This window comes from Tursiops truncatus, chromosome 2, assembly GCF_011762595.2.
Source record: "Tursiops truncatus isolate mTurTru1 chromosome 2, mTurTru1.mat.Y, whole genome shotgun sequence".
Classification (NCBI taxonomy): Eukaryota; Metazoa; Chordata; class Mammalia; order Artiodactyla; family Delphinidae; genus Tursiops; species Tursiops truncatus.
In genome coordinates this window covers 152841207-152865985 of record NC_047035.1, presented here as the reverse complement: position 1 = coordinate 152865985, position 24779 = coordinate 152841207, and the positions used below count along the sequence as shown (strand labels likewise).

The window sequence follows — 24779 nt, the reverse complement described above, 5'->3', positions numbered from 1 at the left end:
CGTTTTCTAATATATTCATGAACATATGTCATAAAAGTATTCCTCTAAGTAAGAAAGAAAACAAAAAACAACAAAAAATCCTTTTTGTCTTTAAACATGTAGAGCTTATTTGTATCTTTGGGTTAGAACAGAAGTGCCAAAATAATGCAATACTCACCATCATCTCTTGATTAAGTATAAGGTCTTTTTTTCCTACCACCATCCCCCAACCAAGGAAGCAGAAATCTGATTTCTGCAGGAAAGTCCAGAGGTAAAGATATATATAACTTCATAAAAATGATTATCTTAACAAGTAAACTCAATTAATATGTGTAATTTATAAATGCCTTGTAATATTTATTCTTTTGCATTTCTTTAAAAAAATTAGCCTCTAAAACTTCGGCAGTACAGGTTTAAATATAGAGCAATTAAGGACTTCTAAAAACATTAATCTGTTCCTCAGTTTTTCTCTTCTTTAAAATGCTTGTAAAATTAATTGCACTCATGAGCTCCATACAAATAAATAAAAACAGTAAGAGGTATATTTTATATGACAAGCTTACAGCTTTACAAATTCGTTAAGAGCGTGGCAATAATATTTTCAGTGCATTTTACAATTACTTATCGATCCTAATGCACTTGACTTATCTGGAGAGATAAAACTTATCTTGACCTTGCTGAATACAAATAGCCTCAACTAAAACCTGTGATGGCCTCTCCAGGGGGAAAACACAGCAATAATCATTACCAAGATGATACAGGAACTGTAAGCACTCGATACAAAGGCTTCCACAAAATGAAAACTTGTTTTACTCTCACTGTGGTCATAAGCAATGAGAAGACAATAGCTTTATATCTATGGATAAATAGCATTAAGTTACTTTCTTTAATCGACCTAATATTTTAGTTGCCTAACAAGAAACTAGTACAGTTTCTATATATCCTCTGTCATGTGGCTGCTTCTTCAAAACACCTGGTCTCATCTGTCTCCTGACACACCTAAAGCACAGAGTGTGGGACTGATGGGAGGAAGGGGAGAAAACTAGGTCTTCCGACATCTGCAACGTCAGGGGAATTTAGGGGGAAATGACAGAGCTTTCTTAAGGCGCATTCCAATCTTCAGCTCATGCTTTGTTCCAATTCCTCTAAAATATTCTAAAAATATACATATAGTGACCATAAAATGCATAAAAGATATTTCTAAATGCTTTTTTAAAAAAAATTACATTGGTAGCTCCCCTCAATCATCTTACTCCTCTCTCAAGTTTTACCCCGCATTTTTATTGTCAGAGTGAATGGCTAAATCAACATTAAATCACCTATTCAGCTTTTCAAAGTCTGTGATACGATACATAAAGTAGGCCAATGCAAGTCCTTCTTCACCTTTTAAAATAGAGGCCTGTTTTGAGATAAACACAATTTCAACAGTCGATTAGACCCTTAACTAGAGTATTATATAAAGTTAAAAAAAAAACCCCCAAACTTGAAGAAAATGCTAGTTAATTCCAGAATTTCACATGGCTGCCAATTAAAGATTTAAAAATAAACTAAACCATTAAGATTCTTAATTCTCAAATACTTTTGTTTTACAAATATTAAAGCATAGAATGAAATTAATTTCAAACACATTAAATTATTAATTTTTTAAGTTCCTGAAAATTATATCACTAGTAATCTATAATTTGATTTCAAATAAGATTCCTGTGTGTTTTAAGCTACTTTGGGATTTATGGATAAATTATGACTTTATGAATCACAGCCCTGACAACTTCAAATTCAGGCTTGGATTTTCTCAAGCCTCCCTGCCCCCCACACATTTCCCAAGGCAGCCAGGCAGTGAATGCACATTTACTGTCGCTTTATGTAACATTTATGTTCCTTTCAGAAAGAGAGGTTTAACTTTAATTGTGCTTTAATATTCACTATTTCACTAGCTAAATATCTACATCAGTAGTTCGACTTTAAAAAGGCACGAAAAAGAAATTACATAGAGAATTTGCTAAGTAGATCAGTGGTTTCTTAAAGCAGCACACTAATGCTGATACATTTTTTAAAACCCTGCAAGAATTCCTTGTCCTCTATTATTATTCAGGGCACCTGAACACAAGATATTATTACTATGGCACATTAACTCTGCTATTTCTCAAGATAGAACCAGGAATTTTAAACGTTTCCTATCAAATAATTTGCTCAGAGCACCTAAATAAAACACTGTGATTTTGTATATTTCCATCTACAATATAGCGCTGATAAACCACAATATAACTTTCTGCATTTTAATAGTTTCTGGCACTGGCTATAGAAGAGTACAGGCTAAAAAAAAATCACCATCCACAAACTCTGCCACAAAGAATAAGGCTCCATTGCTAATTATATAGGGAACTGATTTTAATTACACAGAGAACACTGCTTTTAAAAACACTTTCCAAACTGCAAAAGCAGATGGGGGAGTTAGTGAATCAATAAAACACATCTACCGTGTTACAACAGTGCCCTCTACTGGTAAGTGTCAAACTTTGCAGAGAAAAACAACATTTTACTCAGAAACTAAAGCCGGAGCGAACTTTAATTACTGAAAATTTTGCTGCCTTCTTTTAATATAAATAATCAAATTCAACTTGTGTCACTTTAAACCCAAATTAATATTTAACTTTATATTTGAAAAGCTTCTTAATGAAATTTAGAGTTTTGAAATAACTAAATTTAAGAAATACGGCTTACAACTATACCATCTGGGTATAAGACAATGCTTTTTTTTAAATGATAAATATTAGAAATATTTGGATAATTTGTAAATAATATTTCTTAATCTAAAATTTGCATATTTAGTACAAGAAACTAAATTTTCACTCTATGAATTTTTACCTAATTCTGTCCATCATGCATAAGATGTCATAATATCGAGATAACAATAGTTATTAGTGATCAACTTAGATTCAGAGAAAATTTATTTCTCGTACTTATTTATTTTAACTAGCTAGTATTTCTTAAACTAGTAAGTGCTTCTGCAAGAATACCCTTGGTTTCAGCAACAATTAACAATCTATGCTTACTTTTAGCATATGGATCTCAATAACAAAACAACCATTGTTACTATTATAGTTCTTGTATTTGAAGTAAAATACTTGACCACACATGAAATCTGATTTACAAGAAATCACAGTATGAGACTTAAAGTTACAAGTACTTTAAAATCTTTGAATCTACATTGTAAGATAGAAAACTTTAAAAAAATAGAGTTTAAGAACAAGTACATCAACTGACCTCAATGTATTACGATTTTTAATCTAGCAAAAATAATCTATTCCTTACATCTAGAGCTGAAGAAACTCTCCTGTTGTTTTTCCTTATAAACAGTTTATTTCTATCACAGATACATACAATCTAAGTTATGGAAACTGTAATTTAAAAAGCAGTACAAGAACTTCATAACTGTGTAGGAAACCAATTTGTTTTATAAAACATGAAACTCAAGAAAGGTGATGCCCAGAATACAGTCTTTCAGCAACTTAAATCCAGGTGGGAGGGAGAACGGGGTAGAGGAAGGGATAGAGAACAAGGAAGGCACAAGCAGGAAACTGTCAGGCAAGAGGGTAAAAAGTCTGTGGTGGGGGCAGGGGGAGGGTTGTTGAGAGATCCAAGGAACAGACTTTGAGAAAAAGAGGAAGAGGCAGAAATGTCTCCAGTTGTGCTGCTGGGCAAGGGCTAAAACTTTCAAGTGAGAAGAGTTCAGCTGATGGTTTAACCAGTTACCACTGGACTCTTCTTCAACAAAAAAACCCCCATTTCTCAGTAGCAGTTAATTTTCAATTTTATAATGGATGTCAACAGAAAAATACAATTTATATTATGAACACTGCTTTTATAGTGAACCACCAGAAAATATCTTCAATTAGGAAAGAAACTGTATTCAAACTGACCACTGGAAGAGAAGAAACAGAAATAATTATGTAAGCAGCAGAGAATTACATTACACGTGAAAATGGAGTGAGTATATCCTGATGGATCTGAGGATTTTTTTCTTAAAGGGTCAGAATTGGTATGTACTTTAAAGCACAACAGTACAACGATGACTGTGAAGATCTTCAAAATTAAAGAAGGAATTATGGATTACAAAAAGGAAAGGATCCAATCGATCATTCTTGGGATCAGCGTTTTTAAAGTTCCTACTCATAAGAATGAGTTCAAAGTTATGTCTCTGTTTAACATGTAGGAGGGAAGAAGACAAATCCTTAGAGCAAGTTGTTTGGCCTTTTCTGATACCTATATTACTATAGATCATCTGTCATTTCTCCTCATGATCTTTAAAAAAATAAAAAGGATGTGCACCTGAAATCCCTAAATTTAACTGTTTGTAAAGTGAAATCAAATATAGTCCACCCAAGAATTTAAACTCCTGAAAATTGTTTCTTTGGACCAATCAAAACTCAGAAGTCAGGCATGATAAAATGGGCAAAGGATAAAAAGAGGCAATTTACAATGAAAAGAAAACAAATAGTTCATAAACACACCTACTAGTAATCAAAGGCATAAGATATAGCCCTTCTTCACCAGGCTGGCAAAGATGAAAAATAACCCCCAGGATAGAGGTGAGTGTCAGGGAAGAAGTAGTCTCATGCTGTCACAGGAGAGCACACTGGTGTGACCTTCCTGGAGGGCAATTTGGAACATGTATCCTTAAAAATGTGGCAACCCGGGCTTTCCTGGTGGTGCAGTGATTGGGAGTCCGTCTGCCAATGCAGGGAGCCCTGGTCCAGGAAGATACTAACATGCCGCGGAGCAACTAAGCCCGTGTGCCACGACTGCTGAGCCTGTGCTCTGGAGCCCGCGAGCCAGAACTACTGAAGCCCGCGCGCCTAGAGCCCGTGGTCCGCAGCAAGAGAAGCCACGGCAATGAGAAGCCCGCGCACCACAACGAAGACCCAACACAGCCAAAAATAAATAAATAAATAAATAAATTTATTTTTAAAAAATGCGGCAACCTTTTAATCAATCCAGCGATGCTATTACTAGGAATTTCTCTTAAGGAAATTATTAGAAAGTGCAAATAGATATGTGGCCAAAGGTGTTCATGAAAGTATTGCTAAGATGGTGAAAAACTCTAAACAACCTAAAGATTACAACAAGGAGTTAGGTAAATGGATTCCGGCACACCTATATAATGCAACAATGTAACAATGTAAGCTGCCACTAGGATAAGGTTACAGACATGGAAAGACATTTATAATAAAATAAGAGAGTGGGAAGGAAACCAAATCAGAACATAGTATGCATGGTGTATTCTTATTCTGGAAAAAAAGAACCAATAAGAACTATACCTACATACACACACCCAGGGGAGAAATCAGGATGGATCCCATTATGCAGTGTGATTGTAAGTGATGTCTTCCTTTTCTTATATGGGTTTAAAATTTTTTTTTACTTAATATCTTTCTTATATAATAAAGCTTTTATTTTTAACATAAAAGTAGGATATGAGAATATAGTATGAAATCTTCAGATTAACAGACAAGATAGGGGAATCATTCTATGATGTGTTGGTTTACACTCTCAACTCTGAATCCAATGATCTGAATTCTAATCTTAAAAGGATCTTTTTAGAAGATGATATGCAGTTATGATTAAAAGCATGAATTCTGGGCTTCCCTGGTGGCACAGTGGTTGAGAGTCCGCCTGCCGATGCAGGGGACACGGGTTCGTGCCCCGGTCCGGGAAGATCCTACATGCCGCGGAGCGGCTAGGCCCATGAGCCATGGCCGCTGAGCCTGCGCGTCCGGAGCCTGTGTTCCGCAACAGAAGCAGCCACAACAGTGAGAGGCCCGCGTACCGCAAAACAAAACAGAACAAAACAAAAAAAGCATGAATTCTGAAGTCAGACCTTCTTAAGTTTAAATCCTACCTCTGCATTTCCTAGGTGTGTGACCTTAGGAAAATTTCTTAAAGTTCTCAAAGTGGGTTTTTCATCAGAAAAATAAGGGTATTAATACTTTCCTTATGGAGTAAACAGATAACAAAATTAGAGTGATTATTAATTATATTATTGTTGATTACTCAGCACTTTCTAGGGGCCAGAAGACAGGGCGCTAAGATCTTTACCCAGACTACAATTTCATCTTCTCCATTACCCCATGAGGTAGGGTATGTATATTTGTGAGGTATATTTCACAACTGAGGAAATGAGACTTGGAATGTTTAACCATCTCATCCAATAAAACAGCTACAAAGAGTTACTCCAGAATTTGAACCCAAGACTTGTGTGCCTACAAGCCTTAGGGTTTAACCACGGTGTTACTGCCTCCGTCCCTCAGTGGTCACTCTAGCTGTGCTACTGTTCTTCCTACTACTACTGGACCATGATTTTCTATTATTTTATTTTAGAATATTTCACTTGTCAAACAATATAATAAAAATCTAACTCTTCATTTTGACTAACAAATACACCAATCTTCCTTCCTATTCAGAGCAGTGCAAGACTATAACCCTTTCCTTTAAATTTCTAGTAGCCACCCTATCTCCTCCATATGGAATGAGCATGTACCTTCTTCAGAATCTCTATATATATTCTCGTACACTGTGGTTCTAGTAACAGTAAAACACAAATTTCCTGGCTAATTCGGAGCCAGAGCTATTTTTTTTCTTTTAATGAGTTGGGTAATATTTGTTTTTGAGCTCCAGTTTAAACACTGCATTTCACCCTCAGTATCAGCATAATAATTCTCAAAGAAGTAACTAAGTACTAGTTCCCTACTCTGAAATATAAAATAGCTTTTAAATGTATACTTGAAATCACATCTTTAAAAACAGCATTCTTCACTTTGGAATTTAAACTGTATATTGATCTAAAATTGAATTTATCTCTTAGATCTGGAGTTACCATTTTGGGTAGATTACATTTTAGAGCGCACCAGAAAAACAATGAATAAACTCTTTGCAGCCCTCCACCTCGGCATCCGCCTGATGCCTTGAACACCGCAGGGTTTTCTTCAAAGTCGCTTCCAACTGGGCTTTCCAGGTTCTCCTCCGACTCATCTGTCAACTGCAGCCTTTTCTATAGCTCTGTTTTCTTTCTTAAAACTCCTCAAGGGTTTCCCGTTGCACTTAAAATAAAATCCTGCTTCTTCTCCCTGAGTACCAGGTCAGGACTGACCCCTGCTGCATCTTCTACCCCTCTACCTCTCAGAGGCACTGGCCTCATTTCTGGGTCTGGAAAACAATCCCAATCTTACTTTCACACTCTGGCACCGGCTTGCTCTTGCCTCGTAACCTCTTCTTCCCCGATTATGACCTCCTTGTGGTCACCGAGACATCAGCCTAAATGCTCCCCTCTTGAAGGAGGCCTTCCCTGACATCCCAGGGCGGGTCACAGTCATACCCCTTCTTTTAAATCTCTACACACATAACACGTGCCATCATTTCCTCTTTTCTTCTTTGGTGACTATTAGGCCACACGAGATAGAACCCAAGCGCCAGGAAGCAGGACCCTCTGCCTATTCTATTTGCTGCCACATCCTCAGTGCTCAGAAAGGTGATGGCACGAAGGAGACATCTGTTGACAGAGCTAAATTTAGTTTTCCAAGTTTACTAATCATAAAGGTGACATATGCACACTGAAGGAACTTAGAAAATACAAAAAAAAATTTTAAAATTATTTTACATTCCAAACAAAACTGCTATTAATATTTTGGCATATCCATCACAAAGATGACTCAAGAGTTCTTAACTACCAATTGGGAAAGAGCAAGAGGCTATACTGCTAAGCAAAGCGCAAAGCAGGGCGCAGGACAGTGGACCCTGAATGCAGCACTTTGTGTAGGAAATGATGGGGGGAGGATAAAACAAGAGTCACGGTTGCTTTTATCTGCATAAATAAACACTGCAAAGAGAAACATAAAAGTGCTCTACAGGGAACAGAAGGGAATGAAATGGAGAGGGAAAGCCAGGGGAGAAACCTTCTCAGTGTGTACTTTCTTCTGTTGTTTTGATTTTCGAGCTAAGTGAAAGTATCACCTATTCAAGACAAATACCTTTACTAACATTTCTATTTCTCTTTCACTCTTGCCTGTGAAAACCCCTCAGTCTAGATGAGCCCAGTTGCCACTTTCCATGGGCCTGCAACCAAACTGCTAGACAGCAAAAGTGAAACAACAGAGGCAGGCCTGTTACTACTTCCAGCCTCAAAGCAGGCCCTCAACCCAGCTCAGCAATCGCACTGCACCCTTCTGGTCGGCCTGCTTTCCTTCTCTCTGAACCACTATTCCTACCGTCTCCACTCTCCTCAACCTTCCGATGCTCACTCCTGACTCACCACTCTCTGCTCATCACCCTGAATCACGCTTCACTCAGAAGTCAACAACTGGGAACTCCCTCCCAGCCCCTCACCAAATCTAGGAATCTCTCTGCATTTCTACAGGATTCTCCCATAACAGTGGAGAAATGTCTTATCAAAGACCATCTCTCCACACACATAGGGTCAGCTGATTTTCAACAAAGGACTCAAGGCAATTCAATAAAGAATGGGTTACTTTTCAACAAATGGTGCAGGAACAACAGGACACCCGCATGCACACACACACAGAAAACAACCCCACAAAGAAACTAAACAAAAAAATAAAAACCACCTCAACCTATTCTCACTCTATACACAAAAATTAACTCAAAATGGATCATAAATCTAAAACCTAAAATTATAAAACTTCTAGAAGGAAACATGAGAAAATCTTTGCGATCTTGGGATAGGCAAGGATTTCACAAGATACAAAAAGTATTAACAAAAAAAGATAAAATGGACTTCATCAAAATTTAAAATGTCTGCTCCTTGACATTGTTAATAAAATGAAAAGACAAAACAAAGGCTGAGAGAAAATATTTGCCAAAAAAAATGTGCATATACGATAAAGGACTGGTGATCAGAAAATATAAAGAACTCAATAATAAAAAGACAAATAAGCCATGTGACCCTGACATTCTACTCCTAGACACTTACTCAGGAGAGATGAACACACATGCCTACACAAAAACCTACACGTTAATGTATGTAACAGCTCTATTCGTAATTGCCGAAAACTTTTTTTAAAGGGTCCATCAACTGGTGATGGATAAAAAACCTGTGGCATATTCATAATATGGACTACAACTCAGCAATAAAAAGTAATGACTACTGGTGCATATATAATGAGTGAATCTCAACAGCATTATGCCAAGTAACAGAAGACTCAAAAAGTTACATAGTGAACTATTCCATCTATGATGTTCTAGAAAAGGAAAAATCACAGGGATAGAAAACAGAGCAGCAATTGTGGGGGAGGGGTGCAAAGGTGGGGTGTGGAGGGAAGGGAGGAAATTGATTACAAAGGGGCACAAGAAACTTACTGCGATGATTCACATTTTAAAAAAATTATCTTGAAAATTCCGGGAAAATGGTGGTAAGCAGTAGCAGCATAATTTTTGGATCTCTCTGAATCTCCATATGATAAAAGCAGGACAATGAGATACAAAATCAGAAACCCATAGATAATATTTACAACAAAACTAAGGGATAAGGTATCCCCAACAAGTCCAATATACAACCAGTTGTGGACAAAAAAAACAAGAGACACATGACCTGTCTATCATCAGGACATTATGAAAAAAGTAGAAGCAACAGAGCCATGGACTTGACCTGAGAAGAGAAGAACCTTAATAATAACCCACAGACATTCACAGGAAAGTGCAGGGGCCACTTTGAGAACAGTGGCTAAAACTGCAGAGGTACTGGCCGCTCCAAACCAGATGAGTCTCTGGGTGAAGTCTGAAAGGGGCTGGTGAAGGCCAGGGCACCCTCCCACAACAGGGCTCCATAAGCAGGAGAAAACCCTGGGACGGGTACCAGAACTGACACAGAACAGGGACAACAGGGATGAAAGAAGGATGAAGTCATACAAAGTGGACGAGGAGAAGCAGCCAGATGACCTCAGAAATCAATTTGCAGTATATTTTAACACTACATGCAGAGGCCAAAAGAGGGAGCTCTGGGAAGACAGAAAAGCTATCTGAACCAAGCCCTCTCCTAAAAGTTCAAGAAAACTAACCTCAACAAAAATGAGCACCAGAAAAGCAGTTCTAACAGGGAAGTTTATAGCAATACAATCCTACCTCAGGAAATAAGAAACGTCGCAAATAAACAACCTAACCTTACACCTAAAGCACACAGAGAAAGAAGAACGAAAAAGCCCCAAAGTTAGCAGAAGGAAAGATATCATAAATATCAGATCAGAAATAAATGAAAAAGAAATGAAGGAAACGATAGCAAAGATCAATAAAACTAAAAGCTGGTTCTTTGAGAAGATAAGCAAAACTGATAAACCATTAGCCAGACTCACCAAGAAAAACAGGGAGAAGACTCAAATCAATAGAATTAGAAATGAAAAAGGAGAATTAACAACTGACATGGCAGAAATACAAAGGATCATGAGAGATTACAACAAGCAACTATATGCCAATAAAATGGACAACCTGGAAGAAATGAACAAATTCTTAGAAAAGCACAACCTTCTGAGACCAAAGCAGGAAGAAATAGAAAATATGAACAGACCAATCACAAGCACTGAAATTGAAACTGTGATTAAAAATCTTCCAACAAACAAAAGCCCAGGACCACATGGCTTCACAGGCAAATTCTATCAAACATTTAGAGAAGAGCTAACACCTAATCCTTCTCAAATTCCTCCAAAATATAGCAGAGGGAGGAACACTCCCAAACTCATTCTATGAGGCCACCATCACCCTGATACCAAAACCAGACAAAGATATCGCAAAAAAAGAACACTACAGGCCAATATCACTGATGAACATAGATGCAAATATCCTCAACAATATACTAGCAAACAGAATCCAACAGCACATTAAAAGGATCATACACCATGATCAAGTGGGGTTTATCCCAGGAATGCAAGGATTCTTCAATATACGCAAATCAATCAATGTGATACACCATATTAACAAATTGAAGGAGAAAAACCATATGATAATCTCAACAGATGCAGAAAATGCTTTCGACAAAATTCAACACCCATTTATGATAAGAACCCTCCAGAAAGTAGGCATAGAGGGAACTTACCTCAACATAATAAAGGCCATATATGGCAAACCCACAGCAAACATCATTCTCAATGGTGAAAACCTGAAACCATTTCCACTAAGATCAGGAGCAAGACAAGGTTGCCCGCTCTCACCACTATTATTCAACATAGTTTTGGAAGTTTTAGCCACAGGAATCAGGGAAGAAAAAGAAATAAAAGGAATCCAAATTGGAAAAGAAGAAGTAAAACTGTCACTGTTTGCAGAGGACATGATACTATACACAGAGAATCCTGAAGATGCTACCAGAAAACTACTAGAGCTAATCCATGAATTTGGTAAAGGAGCAGGATACAAAATTAATGCACAGAAATCTCTTGCATTCCTATACACTAATGATGAAAAATCTGAAAGTGAAATTAAGGAAACACTCCATTTACCAGTGGAACAAAAAGAATAAAATACCTAGGAATAAACCTACCTAAGGAGACAAAAGATCTGTATGCAGAAAACTATAAGACACTGGTGAAAGAATTAAAGATGATACAAACAGATGGAGAGATATACCATGTTCTTGGATTGGAAGAATCAACATTGTGAAAATGATTATACTACCCAAAACAATCTACAGATTCAATGCAATCCCTATCAAACTACCAATGGCATTTTTCACAGAACTAGAACAAAAAATTTCACAATTTGTATGGAAACACAAAAGACCCTGAATAGCCAAAGCAATCTTGAGAAAGAAAAACGGAGCTGGAGGAATCAGGCTCCCTGACTTCAGACTATACTACAAAGCTACAGTAATCAAGACAGTACGGTACTGGCACAAAAACAGAAATATAGATCGAAGGAACAGGATAGAAAACCCAGGGATAAACCCATGCACGTATGGTCACCTTATCTTTGATAAAGAAGGCAAGAATATACAATAGAGAAAAGACAGCCTCTTTAATAAGTGATGCTGGGAAAACTGGACAGCTACATGTAAAAGAATGAAATTAGAACACTCCCTAAACACCATACACAAAAATAAACTCAGAATGGGTTAAAGACCTAAATGTAAGGCCAGACACTATAAAACTCTTAGAGGAAAACACAGGTGGAACACTCTATGACATACATCACAGCAAGATCCTTTTTGACCCACCTCCTAGAGAAATGGAAATAAAAACAAAAATAAACAAATGGGACCTAATGAAACTTAAAAGCTTTTGCACAGCAAAGGAAACCATAAACAAGACGAAAAGACAACCCTCAGAATGGGAGAAAATATTTGCAAACGAAGCAACTGACAAAGGATTAATCTTCAAAATATATAAGCAGCTCATGCAGCTCAATATTAAAAAAACAAACAACCCAATCCAAAAATGGGGAGAAGATCTAAATAGACATTTCTCCAAAGAAGACATACGGATTACCAACAAACACATGAAAGGATGCTCAACATCATTAATCATTAGAGAAATGTAAATCAAAACTACAATGAGGGATCACCTCACACCGGTCAGAATGGCCATCATCAAAAAATCTACAAACAATAAATGCTGGAGAGGGTGTGGAGAAAAGGGAACCCTCTTGCACTGTTGGTGAGAATGTAAATTGATATAGCCACTATGGAGAACAGTATGGAGGTTCCTTAAAAAACTAAAAATAGAACTACTATATGACCCAGCAATCTCACTCCTGGGCATATACCCTGAGAAAACCATAATTCAAAAAGAGTCATGTACCACAATGTTCACTGCAGCACTATTTACAATAGCCAGGACATGGAAGCAACCTAAGTGTCCATCAGCAGATGAATGGATAAAGAAGATGTGGCATATATATTCAATGGAATATTACTCAGCCATAAAAAGAAACGAAACTGACTTACCTGTAGTGAGCAAGATGGACCCAGATTCTGTTATACAGAGTGAAGTAAGTCAGAAAGAGAAAAATAAATACCGTATGCTAACACATATATATGGAATTAAAAAAAAAAAGTTCTGAAAAACCTAGGGGCAGGACAGGAATAAAGATACAGATGTAGAGAATGGACTTGGGGACACGGGGAGTGGGAAGGGTAAGCTGGGATGAAGTGAGAGAGTGGCATGGACATATATACACTACCAAACGTAAAACAGATAGCTAGTGGGAAGCAGCCGCATAGTACAGGGAGATCAGCTCGGTGCTTTGTGACCACCTAGAGGGGTGGGATAGGGAGGGTGGGAGGGAGACGCAAGAGGGCAGAGAAATGGGTATATACATATATGTATAGCTGATTCACTTTGTTATACAGCAGAAACTAACACACTATTGTAAAGCAATTATACTCCAATGAAGATGTTAAGAAAAAAAAAAGGTCATCGGAGAACTATCAAGGTCAAAACCCAAACTAAGTTACTATGTGAAAAAAGGAGAAACAGATTAACACTCCATCAAAAATGAAAGCAAAACTGAAAAACACATGGCAAAAAACAGAAATTGTTCAGCACTGAAACATACTATTTAAAAACAAGCTAAAGAACACTTGGAAAATTATATAAGCTATGAAAAATGCATAAATGAGAATTAGAAAAATTCAGAAATGAGGTGATAGAAAAACATTTTAGAAACAAAGACGAAACTAGAAAAAGCAAAAGAGCAAATAAACCCAGTAATGCCTGAAGAGAAATAAAAGTGAAAAGGAAAATTCTATAAATCAAAATTAAAAGATTAGAAAGAATTAAAAAGAAAAGACAAATATTGGTGAAAGGCATAAAAGCCCCAACACATAGCTAACGGTAAGTCCTGAAAAAGAAAACCCAACTAAAGGAATAGAACAAACACGAAGGAAATACTTCAAGAAAATTTTCCTGAAGATTTTAACTACATATTGAAAGAGGACACAATGTACCTGAGAACATCAACCAGAACAACCAATGCCAAGATATTCTGATAAAATCTGTAGACTTTTTAGGAAAAAGAAAAAAATCCTTTTGAGTGTATAAGTAAAAAGAACAAATGATTTTAAAAAGGAAAAGACCATTAGTGACAGGCTAACCCAACAGCAAGGAACATTCCAGAGCCTTAGACTGTGGTTCTGAAATACCATTTCCCAAGAGAAAAATTGGTGATTGGAGTTCAGCTTCCAGTAATGGCAGAACAGCACATGTCAGACAAGCCTTCCCCAGATGACAACTGGCAACTCTGTACTTTCTGCTCAATTTTGCTGTGAACCTAAAACTATTTTAAAAAATAAAGTCTTTTTTTAATCCCATGTATTGTAAAACAGCATCAAATATGTAAAATACTCATTTATTTTTGTAAATACAAGTTTACAAAATATGTTTAAGAGCTGTACACCAAAAACTATAAAACACTGCTGAGAAAAATTACAGAAGGTCTAAATAAATGGAGAGTTATCCCATGTCCATTGATCAGAAGACTCAATAGTGTTAAGATTTCAGTTCTCTCCAAATTGGTCTGTAGATGGGATGCAGTCCCAATATAAATTCCAAGAGTCATTCATGTAGAAATTTATAGGCTTGTCCTAACTTTTATATGGAATTGTAAAGAATCTAGTGTCAAGTACTATAAAGCATCTGAAATGCTACTCTACTTTCAGCCTAAAAAGTTAGTCTGCCACAGTTTCATGGATTTTGGTAGATGACACCAGACTCCCAGCTCAGAGATGAAGAACAGTTTATTACTCACAGCCATTCGACTCCTGGGTATTTAACCAAGAAAAACGAAAGCATAAATGCTCCTGGCGACTTTATGTAAAATAGTCCAAAACAGGAAACAACCCAAATGTCTATGAATAGGTGAATGGGTAAACAAGCTGTGATATGTCCACATAACAGAATACTACTACTCAGCAATAAGAAGGAGTAAATTATGAATATTTGCCAAAAAATAGGTGAATCTCAAAATAATTATGCTGAGTGAAAAAAGTCAGAAAAATAGTATATATTATGATTTTACTTATATAAAATTCTTGAAAATGCAAAGTTACCCTACAGTGACAGAAAGCAGATCACTGGTTGCCTGGGGAGGGAGTTAGGGAGGACAGAAGAGACATGGTTTACAAAGCGCTTAAGGCAACTTTTGGAGGAGATGGGCATGTTCATTATTTTGACTGTGACAGTGATTTCACAAGTATACACATAGGTCAAAACTTATCAGAATGTATACTTTAAACTTGTGAAGCATAGTGCACATCAATTATACCTCAATTAAGCTGGAAAAAAAGTTAAGACAATAATCCAGGGGGAAAAATCAAACACTAAACAGATTTCAGCTGTTGCCCAACATACAAGAGAGACAGTTTGGAGTTTGAGTTGAACCAAGTTAACTTCCTGCTGAAACAAAAAATCAACACTCTTCAAAGGATAACAGAATCCATACTCTACAAAGGATCATTAACACAGTCAAGAAAATAATAAAAAATTATTAGATGTATGCAAATCTGATCCATACTCAAGAGACATGGAAGTCAATTGAGACCTACCCTAAGAGCCTGTAGCATTTTAACATATCAGACAGCAAGGAACCTATCACAAATCCCTAGGATATGTCAGAAGGAATAAGTAGCAAATATAAAGAGCCTTCTGCTAGCAAAAGATTGGGCTACTGGGCTCCAGTAAGGATAAGAACTTAAATGAATTAAAATCCATTATATATGGTTAAATCAATGAGCTCACAATAAAATAAAATGTAATTGGTACCTCATAGGTAACAATGAATCACTCTGTCAACCTGAAAACAGAGTATATTTAAAAAAAAAAAAAAGCAAGCATTTATCCTGACTTTTATTTTATACTATCCCATTAGGTAACCAAATAGTATGAGAGGAAGTGTCTCCTTATAAAATAATTCCAATGTGTAATCAAAAATCAATGTAGAGATTACTTTGGAAGGAGAAAGAGGCTGTGATTGGTATGGGGCAAAATAACCTAACAGGTCATTTCAATTTCTCAGTTCTAAACCTCTAAGACTACTTTCAAAATAGGTAGATAGAAGCTTTCCATTTAAAAACATCAGCACTAGCAATGCCTTATCTGGGATACGGAAATTTGAGTGCTTGATCAGAGCAAAACCTTTCCAAAGACAAAAGCACAAACCTGGCTGAAGGAATCCAATAGTGACCTAAAGATCTACATGGCTTCCATATGTTTGCTAACTACAAATGATTCTAGAACAGTTTTACAGTAAAACTCCTTGGAAAAAGTTCACTAAACCAAAGATTAACTTAAGATTTAAACCAAAGCTTAATAAATTCATACACATAAATTTATTACACATATTATATTATAATGTAAATATTTAAACGTATTTAAAATAAAATATATAATACAAATTGTTAAAATACAATAATATAATAACTATAATATATAATATAAACATTATTTATATATAAATTCATATATATATATGAAATGTTCATAGGACTATAGAAACTAAGGTTGATAGGGACCTCTGGTTAAATCTAATCCATTGTTTAAATTCTTCAAGCTTCTTATACAATCTCTCCATTGCTTCCTCCACAAAACAAAAACAAAAAACAACAACCAAAAAAAACTTGCTGATGGCATCACTACCTCTTCCCAGACTAGTCCAGAGGTATCCAAACTTTTTCAGTTCATAGAGCCCTTAGCAAGTCTCAGTAATTTTTTCACAGTCCACCAAAGCCAACAGAAGTACAGAACCATTCCATTTGTTAAGTACCAATAGTTAGTACTTACATCCTAACAACCTAGTAGCTATTTAAATCGAATAACATACATTCTTTTAGAACTTGTTTTTTAGTCTTAAATAACCCAGTCACTTCTAACTGGCTGTGTGTCTGTCAGTCCTGCACAACTTCTCTAACCTTGCAGACTGGACCCAGCCACCCTCAGCTGTTTTACAGTGGTTTTCATACAGTTCTTGGTTTTTAATTACAGCAACCACTAAAAATCTAGTTTTGTAAATACATGACATCATTAAGAAGAATTTAGCGTCATCTAATGTTAAAACTATAAAGTACCTTGAGCTAGTAGTTTGCAAGTGTCCCACAGTATAAGTATCTTTGTTTTTCCCTTGAAACTTTAAAATATCCTATGGTACCCCGCACACCCCTGTGAGCTCACTGTGTCACCCCAGGGTGCCTCAGCATAGAGCTATCAGCAGTATGACTAGTCCACTGTGTACTTGCTCTTACTAGTTATCAATTAGTTATAGGAATTAATATACACTTTTAAAGGTAATAAATCAATTTAATTTTTTAAAAAGCAGTATTTTATTGCATCATGGATCATATCTCCCTACTGTACCAACGATTTTTAAAAATCAACAAAGTTTTTCAAACAACGAACTTCAAACACTTAAGAATTCATTTCTTGAAATAAAATTTCAAAGGGTGAATTTAGACTAAGTATCTGCCATTATATTTAGTAAAAGATGGATGGGGAGACACAAAACCACAATGCTAGGGCAATATACACAATAATTGTCACAAAATAAATTCTCTAGGAGACAGCCATTTGTTCAACAAACCAGGGGCTACGCTAGGAATGGAACAGTGAATACAAGGGACAAAAACACCTTCTTACGGATTACATTCTGGTAGAGGCAGACAGACAAACTAAATGGGTAAAATATGTAAAGTGCAGCCATAATGCACCACAGGAAAAAAAAATGGAGCAAAACACAAGTGAATCCCTTTCTGTTTCCTTACCTCATTCTCAGCTGAGGATGGTCTCAAGTTCTTGTCTCTATCAAGGGCAAAGACATGGGAGAAGGAATGAATGAGGTGAGACCAGGCCAGTAAACAGCAGACAGTCTCTCCCTGGACATGCTGTCAGGAAGTGGGAAAGTTGGAGTACGGGTTCCCATTATTCTCGCAGCCCAATCTGGAATGGGCTGCAGGAAAAGCCCATGTCAGGTGTTTCAGAAATCACGGCTGCCCTCGTGGAACCCAGAAACCACACAGCAAGATCTGAAGACAGGATATGTACATATAGAAGAGGATTCCAATTTTCAACAAGGTGCTCCAGAAAGGTCTCAAGAATAACATGACATGTGACTAAAGACCTGAAGGTAAGGATGCTAGGAGTAAAGTAGGACACACAGTCACATACACACACACTCACATACACACACATACTCACATACACACATACTCACATACACACATATACACACATAGGGAGTTCCCTGGTGGTCCAGTGGTTAAGACTCCATGCTTCCACTGCAGGAGGTGCAGGTTCGATCCCTGATTAAAGAACTAAGATCCCACATGCTGCGCTGCATGGCCAAAACAAAAACGAAAACAGAACATATATATACACACATACAGCAAAGGCTCTGGTGTCATCCCCACCAACAAGCCTCAGGTCACCGAGGTTCAACAGGAGAAAAAGAACATAACTTTCAGAATCCCTATGCATCCCCAATTATCATTCACACTTGTTTGATAAAAGATTAAGAAACAATTAAAAACAGATACACGGAGAGTCCTACAAACCTGGCTTTCAAACTTGGCTCTGCCATCTTAGAAATTATGTAACTTCTCTGGGGCTCAATTTTTCTTCTAAAATGAGGATTAAAGACCTACCGCGCAGTGTGGCTATGAGGATGAAATAGATGATGTATTTGAGGCAATGAGCACACACGGTGGATGCTCAGAATAAGTTGGCTAGTTCCTAACTGTCAACACAGAAACTCCACTTCCGGCTCCACTGACAAAGCAGATGCCACAAGTGCTGCAGCAACAGGGTGATGCTGCCTTGGTCTGAAATCTGATAGACCAAGCCTTCAAGATCAAGTGTTGGCTGAAGGCACAGCAGGTCAAAGTCTTATTACAACAACCCATAAGCGACTAAGTAAAGTTTGTGCGAATGCTGGCATTTTGCTGTCATATTTCTTGAAACAAGTGGGCTAGAAGGGTTTGGCCATTTTTGGTCAGACAGTATTATCAACAGAAGCCACAAGGAAGGGTCTGTAAAGTCAGTAACAGCAGCCTGTTTTCATTGTCTGGGGAGTCAGGGGAAGAGGCTGCTTAGGGCTCAGCCCTTCCTATTTGAGGACACCCAGTTCTCCACCTCTCTCCACCCTGAAGAGAACAGGTCCCAGATAGGCCGCAGAGCAAGGGGCGCAACTCTGCACACACATTCTCACTTTTTTGTCCTACAAGTAACAAAGTAAGGTAGTACCTTGGATGATCTAAACAAGCAAACAAACAAAAGTGAAAAAGAAAACCTGTAATGTACCAGCAGATCTGATGATGATGGTGATGAAGGTGACATTAAAACAATTAATGAGTCGGGTGCTTGACTAGTTCCAGGCACTTTTCCAAGTGTGTCATATGCATTAAACCCACAACAACCCTACAGTAACTTCTAGTTAACGACAGATGTATCTTTGAGGGTCAAAACAAACAAAAAGACAGAACTCAGTTAACAACCTAAGACTTGTTCCACATAATGCAGCTAGGAATTGGGGAGTCAATGTTAGAGCTTTCTGACTCCCAGTTCTGTGTTCCAGTCTGCACCACACTCGAATAAGAAAGCCTGGAGTCTTCCTAACTAGTCAGGAATGACCAGATCTCGTGAAAAACTAGTTAAGTATGTATCCAAGAATAAATCAACTTCGTTAATGATACTAATTGTAGCTTGGCTGATGTGGATGAAAAACGTCACCTGCCGTATCAGTAAAACAAAGGATGCTGCAGCCAGCAGGCCACCAGCCACTGCAGCCACCCTGTGCACCCTGAGGGGGTTCTTCAGGCTGGAGAAAAGCAGGAGACTGGTCCTAGACAGTTCAGGTGCTTATCAAAGGAACGATCTCAATGAGCCCAGACACAGGCTCTTGCATCTTCCCATACACAGAAAAGTGCTAAATTCCTTAACTTCAGATGTCTGGTTTTCTTTAATTAATACTAATCTTTTGATGTTCCCACTCCCTGGTTTTTTCCCCCAAACTCCTGTATATCCTGGCCCCTCCCTGGCCTCTTAGCAGCAGTCCCTCAGAGTGACCTGAGAAGCTGTCTTCCAGGCTTAAGTCCTCAGAAAATTCGCTGGATAAAACATAATTCTCAACTTTCAGGTTGTGTATTTTTTTCAGTTGACACTGACATAAATGATTACATCATATAGGAGGTTCTAAAGCACCAAGTGCCAGGAAAAAAAACTAAATATAAAATTCAGGGAAGGAACTAGAATCCAAGTCCAAATTATACAAAAGTACTGGACATCCCTTGTAATATCACTCATTTCTTTGATGATTTTTAAACTAGTGGCTTTAGAATAAAGATGAAAAGCTTACTATTCTACCATTAAAATTCCTTGGGAAAGACCGTTTTTAACAGCCAGGTCAGTTACTATTTTGAAAGAGTAGTTCTTCTACTAGGGGATAGGCTATAAGGGAGAGTTATATGATCTCACGTCCCCATTTGTAATAAAACAGAGCTCAACAGTTAATATGCTACTGAGGCCATTTAAAACTATTCGTAATCTGTCAACCCCATAAATCCTCAAATTCCACTCGTCCTTACTCCCACCTCCCCCCAAATAATTCAGCTGACAGGTAGATAAAGTTTCTGAGAAACCCCTAAGGTTGGCAGGAAAAAAAACATGTTTCAGAAATGTTGAAAAGGACCCTGGGGTGTGGTACGGTGGAAAATCAGAGTATTGCCCTAATGAATTTAGAAAGCTAATAGTAGTTTCATAACTTCTCTAATTTTCTCCTATGTTTTCTTTCTTAACCTTAACAAAACGTCGCTTAAGATGCTGAGGTAAATAATCATGTAAGAAAGCTACGAGAAAGCTAAGAGCTTTCCTTGGATGATATTTATACCCGTGTGAAAGAAAAAAGTCATTATTCCCTCAAATCAAAATACAATTACCCTTTCATGAAATAACTCACAAATAGGATGAAGAATTCAAGCAACATAAAATCAAAATGCCTTTTAAAACTTTAGAACAAGTCTGAGTAGAGTCCTGTGACAGTCTCCCAAATAATACACTATCCAGTGTCTACTTTAATGTTCCAAAGACTTTCCGGCACCAAGTCCCTGACTCTCTGGGAGTACCCATTGCTATTCCGCAGGCATCCTGCCAGCTTCTCCTCCAATTCCAAAGAACCTTCCCCTACACAGATCGCCTATGAGAGCAGTGGTGAGAAATAGTTCTAACTTGCTAATGGGATGAAATGATGTACCTGTGATAGGAGAGACACCATCAGAAAGGAGTTTGTGTGGCTTGCTGAAGATCCTGCATTTTAATTAACCCTTGTTTTTTCCTTTATCTTCCTTACTTTCTTTCACATTTATTTTAGGCACCAGCATGACCAAATAATATCACCTTAGAAACAAAGTGCTTACTTGCACTGATCGTTACTCAAACAAAAAGAGAAGCGGATTCGATTCCATTAAGAAGTAAATTCAAAAGAAATTTTAGAACATTAACAGGGGGATTTCTAGTCCTAATAGTCTTTTGTGATTGAACTGTAATATCGTTATCATAATATTCTAAATACAAGGCACCATCCATCTTCCTTCCAGGGAGCTAAAAGTTTAAGAGAGTTCTCTTGGTTTTTAGGGTTTTAATTATATATATAGATAGATGTCCCTCAAAGAGCTAATCTGGAAGTGAGATCACTACTTGCTTTTCAGAAGGATTCATCACTTTATAAAGGATTAGGGGCAAGTATCCTTTAAGTAGGGAGCATTTTGGCTGTATTTTATATTCTATTTTTAAAAATTTGAGTGACATCGTTTTGTTTTTTTTTTTTTATTTTTTATTTTTTTATTTTTGCTGTATGCGGGCCTCTCACTGCTGTGGCCTCTCCCGTTGCGGAGCACAGGCTCCGGATGCACAGGCTCATCGGCCATGGCTCACGGGCCCAGCCGCTCCGCGGCATGTGGGATCCTCCCGGACCGGGGCACGAACCCGCGTCCCCTGCATCAGCAGGCGGACTCCCAACCACTGCGCCACCAGGGAAGCCCTTGAGTGACATCGTTTTTTTCAGATATACATCTATTACAAAAAGGGAGAAAATTAAATTAATTTAATTAAAATCAGATCCTATAAGCTTGCAATTGATTAAAGTATATAAAAACAAAAGTCATAAATGCTTGGAACTTCCCTGGTAGTCCAGTGGTTAAGAATCTGCCTTCCAATGCAGGGGACGTGGGTTCGATCCCTGGTCTGGGAACTAAGATCCCACATGCTGCGGGGCAACTAAGCCCGTGTGCACTGCAACTACTGAGCCCACGCACTCTGGAGCCTGAGCACCACAACTAGAGAGAAGCCCACGTGCCACAACGAAACATCCTGTGTACTGCAACTAAGACCCCAGACTAGGAAACAACCATTTTTCTGAGGAGCCCTGGCTTTCAGAGAGAAATAAATTCAAGACAACAATCTGGCTCTAGTGGTGCTCAATTTTACTGGGCTGGTTGTGGCTTCATGGCCTCTTTTCTGGAACTTTTGTCATTTGGATATTGGACTTCCTGGACTGGTCCTGTAATTTGTAAAAAAAACTTTTTTCTTTTAAAATCTTTTTTTGTTCTGCTTTCTATAGGATTACCTCACCTTTATCTTCTAATTCTCTACTGAGTTTTTTTTTCTTTTTTTCCCTGATACCATGATTTTAAATTTCCAAGCGCTCTTTCAGTCTCAGAATGAATGCTGCTTCTGCTGCTTCTACTTCTCCTCCATCTCCTTCTTCAAAGTAGTAGTCTGTTCCTGCTTCACCATTACAATAGGTTCTTTTAACTCTCTTCGGATATCAGTACAGAACAACTTCCAGCTTTTCCTCTTGCATGATTCCGTGTCCTCCAGGTTGCTCTGTTGTTTGTTTTGTTCTCTTTCACATTAGGAGCTTTCTCCACTGTCTGGGAATCCTTGGTGATCTGCTCATGTTTAAGAGTGGAGCTAAAAAGACAGTTGGGAGCTCTAGGTATGTCAGTGGGGCTTGGGGCTTACGTCAGAACTTCACTTGTTTGTCAACTATGCGAGCAACTTCTTAGGTAATTCATATAGACTCGTTTTAGAACCCTGGAAGAATACGTTTTCATTTTTTGGTACCATTCAGTGGAACGGTTACAGGCAGTATACATTTTGAAGTGAATTTATATTTTCAACACTTTTCACCACCACTTTGATGTAACTACCCTTGCCATGGCTGATTTCAAACTACCAATGTGAGGTTTGTGGATGTGCAGCTGGGAGGACGCATACAGTGGCACACAATCATACAGTGTTCCACTATACAGATACAAGAAACTTAACCTTGAGAGTAAAGTCACCAGGATGTGGTAAATTTTGAGTATCTTTGCATTTAATACAATTTAGGTAATTGTAAGTGTATAGGATTTTATTTTTAATAAAGGCTATGTTAAACAACCAACCCACAAGTTTCCTGAATATTTAACAATTGGCTCTTGCAGGTGGGTATGAGCCAGCTCCAGCCTACCACTGGCCCTATGTGCCAAAGACTGGACAATCTGAATACAAGTAAGGATGACAGCTGCCACGGGCTGACACCCATCACATTTGTTTAAACCCATGAGCTCACAAAAAGTTCACAATGAACTTAGGAAAACACAGGCACAACTAGTTGGTGACCGATGGAAGAAGCCAGGGAACCAAGTCATTATTCTGAACACTGATGAATGAAGAAAAGAGATCAAACACTTATCTAGCCTATCCTATATAAACTGTATCACTAGGTACACAAACAATAGATGAACAGAAGTTTTTCTTATAGAAGTACTTCAGCTAACAAAAGAAGAAAGAGGGATAGAATTTGTTATCATTTTGCAACTTCTATTGATTTAAAGGTTCAATATTTGTTAAATCGCGCACACACACACACACACACACACACACAAATGACATGTCCCCAGATGGAATTAGACATCCCAATATGAAATATTGTTGCCAAAACAATCAAACTTGACAATGATCCAGCTTTTAGATCCAACTACCAATTTATATGATATAGAGAGGACCATGTAAAACAAAACCATTAGGATGCTATAAGCAAAATTCAGAGTGAAAAACTCTATAAGACAAACAACCCAGTTTCTTCAACAAATATACAAGTGTGAAAGGGAAAGAAAGATAAAAGAAAGGAAGGGAGAGAGAGACATCAACAAATGACAATGTGTTATTTGGATCCTGATTCAAAAAAAACATTAAATAATAATCTAATAAACATTTATGACATTTATGAGACAAAACATTTGAAAAAAGACTGGTTATTTGATATTACAGAATTATTATTAGTTCTGAGGGTGTGATAATACTATTGTAGTTATGCTGTAAACTAGTTCTTATCTTTTAGAGATATATCCTGAAACATTTATGGGCAAATTGATAGGATGTCAAGGATATTCTTCAAAATAATATGGAAGGGCTTCCCTGGTGCCACAGTGGTTGAGAGTCCGCCTGCCGATGCACGAGACACAGGTTCGTGCCCTGGTCCGGGAGGATCCCACATGCTGCGGAGCGGCTGGGCCCGTGAGCCATGGCCGCTGAGCCTGCGCGTCCGGAGCCTGTGCTCCGCAACGGGAGAGGCCACAACAGTGAGAGGCCCGCGTACTGCAAAAAAAACCCCAAAAACCAAAATAATATGGAAGACTGAGTTATTTGTAGTGAGGTGTATGGACCTAGAGTCTATCACACAGAGTGAAGTAAGTCAGAAAGAGAAAAACAAATACCGTATGCTAACACATATATATGGAATCTAAAAGGAAAATGGTTCTGATGAACCTAGGGGCAGGACAG

At 37.7% G+C, this 24779-nt stretch overlaps 1 protein-coding gene across 3 annotated transcripts in view; it reads right to left on the bottom strand.

The window, feature by feature from the left end:
- The window catches only part of TAF3 (TATA-box binding protein associated factor 3), a 153210-nt gene that overhangs the window by 101380 nt on the left and 27051 nt on the right, over nt 1-24779 (bottom strand). The window contains exon 2 of one of the 3 annotated variants that reach the window (XM_019933232.3): nt 17723-17759. The exons of the other annotated variants lie outside the window; for them this stretch is intronic. The gene's annotated coding sequence lies outside the window, so the exon portion shown is untranslated. The remainder of the gene's footprint in view (nt 1-17722; nt 17760-24779) is intronic. 3 annotated transcript variants of the gene reach the window in all.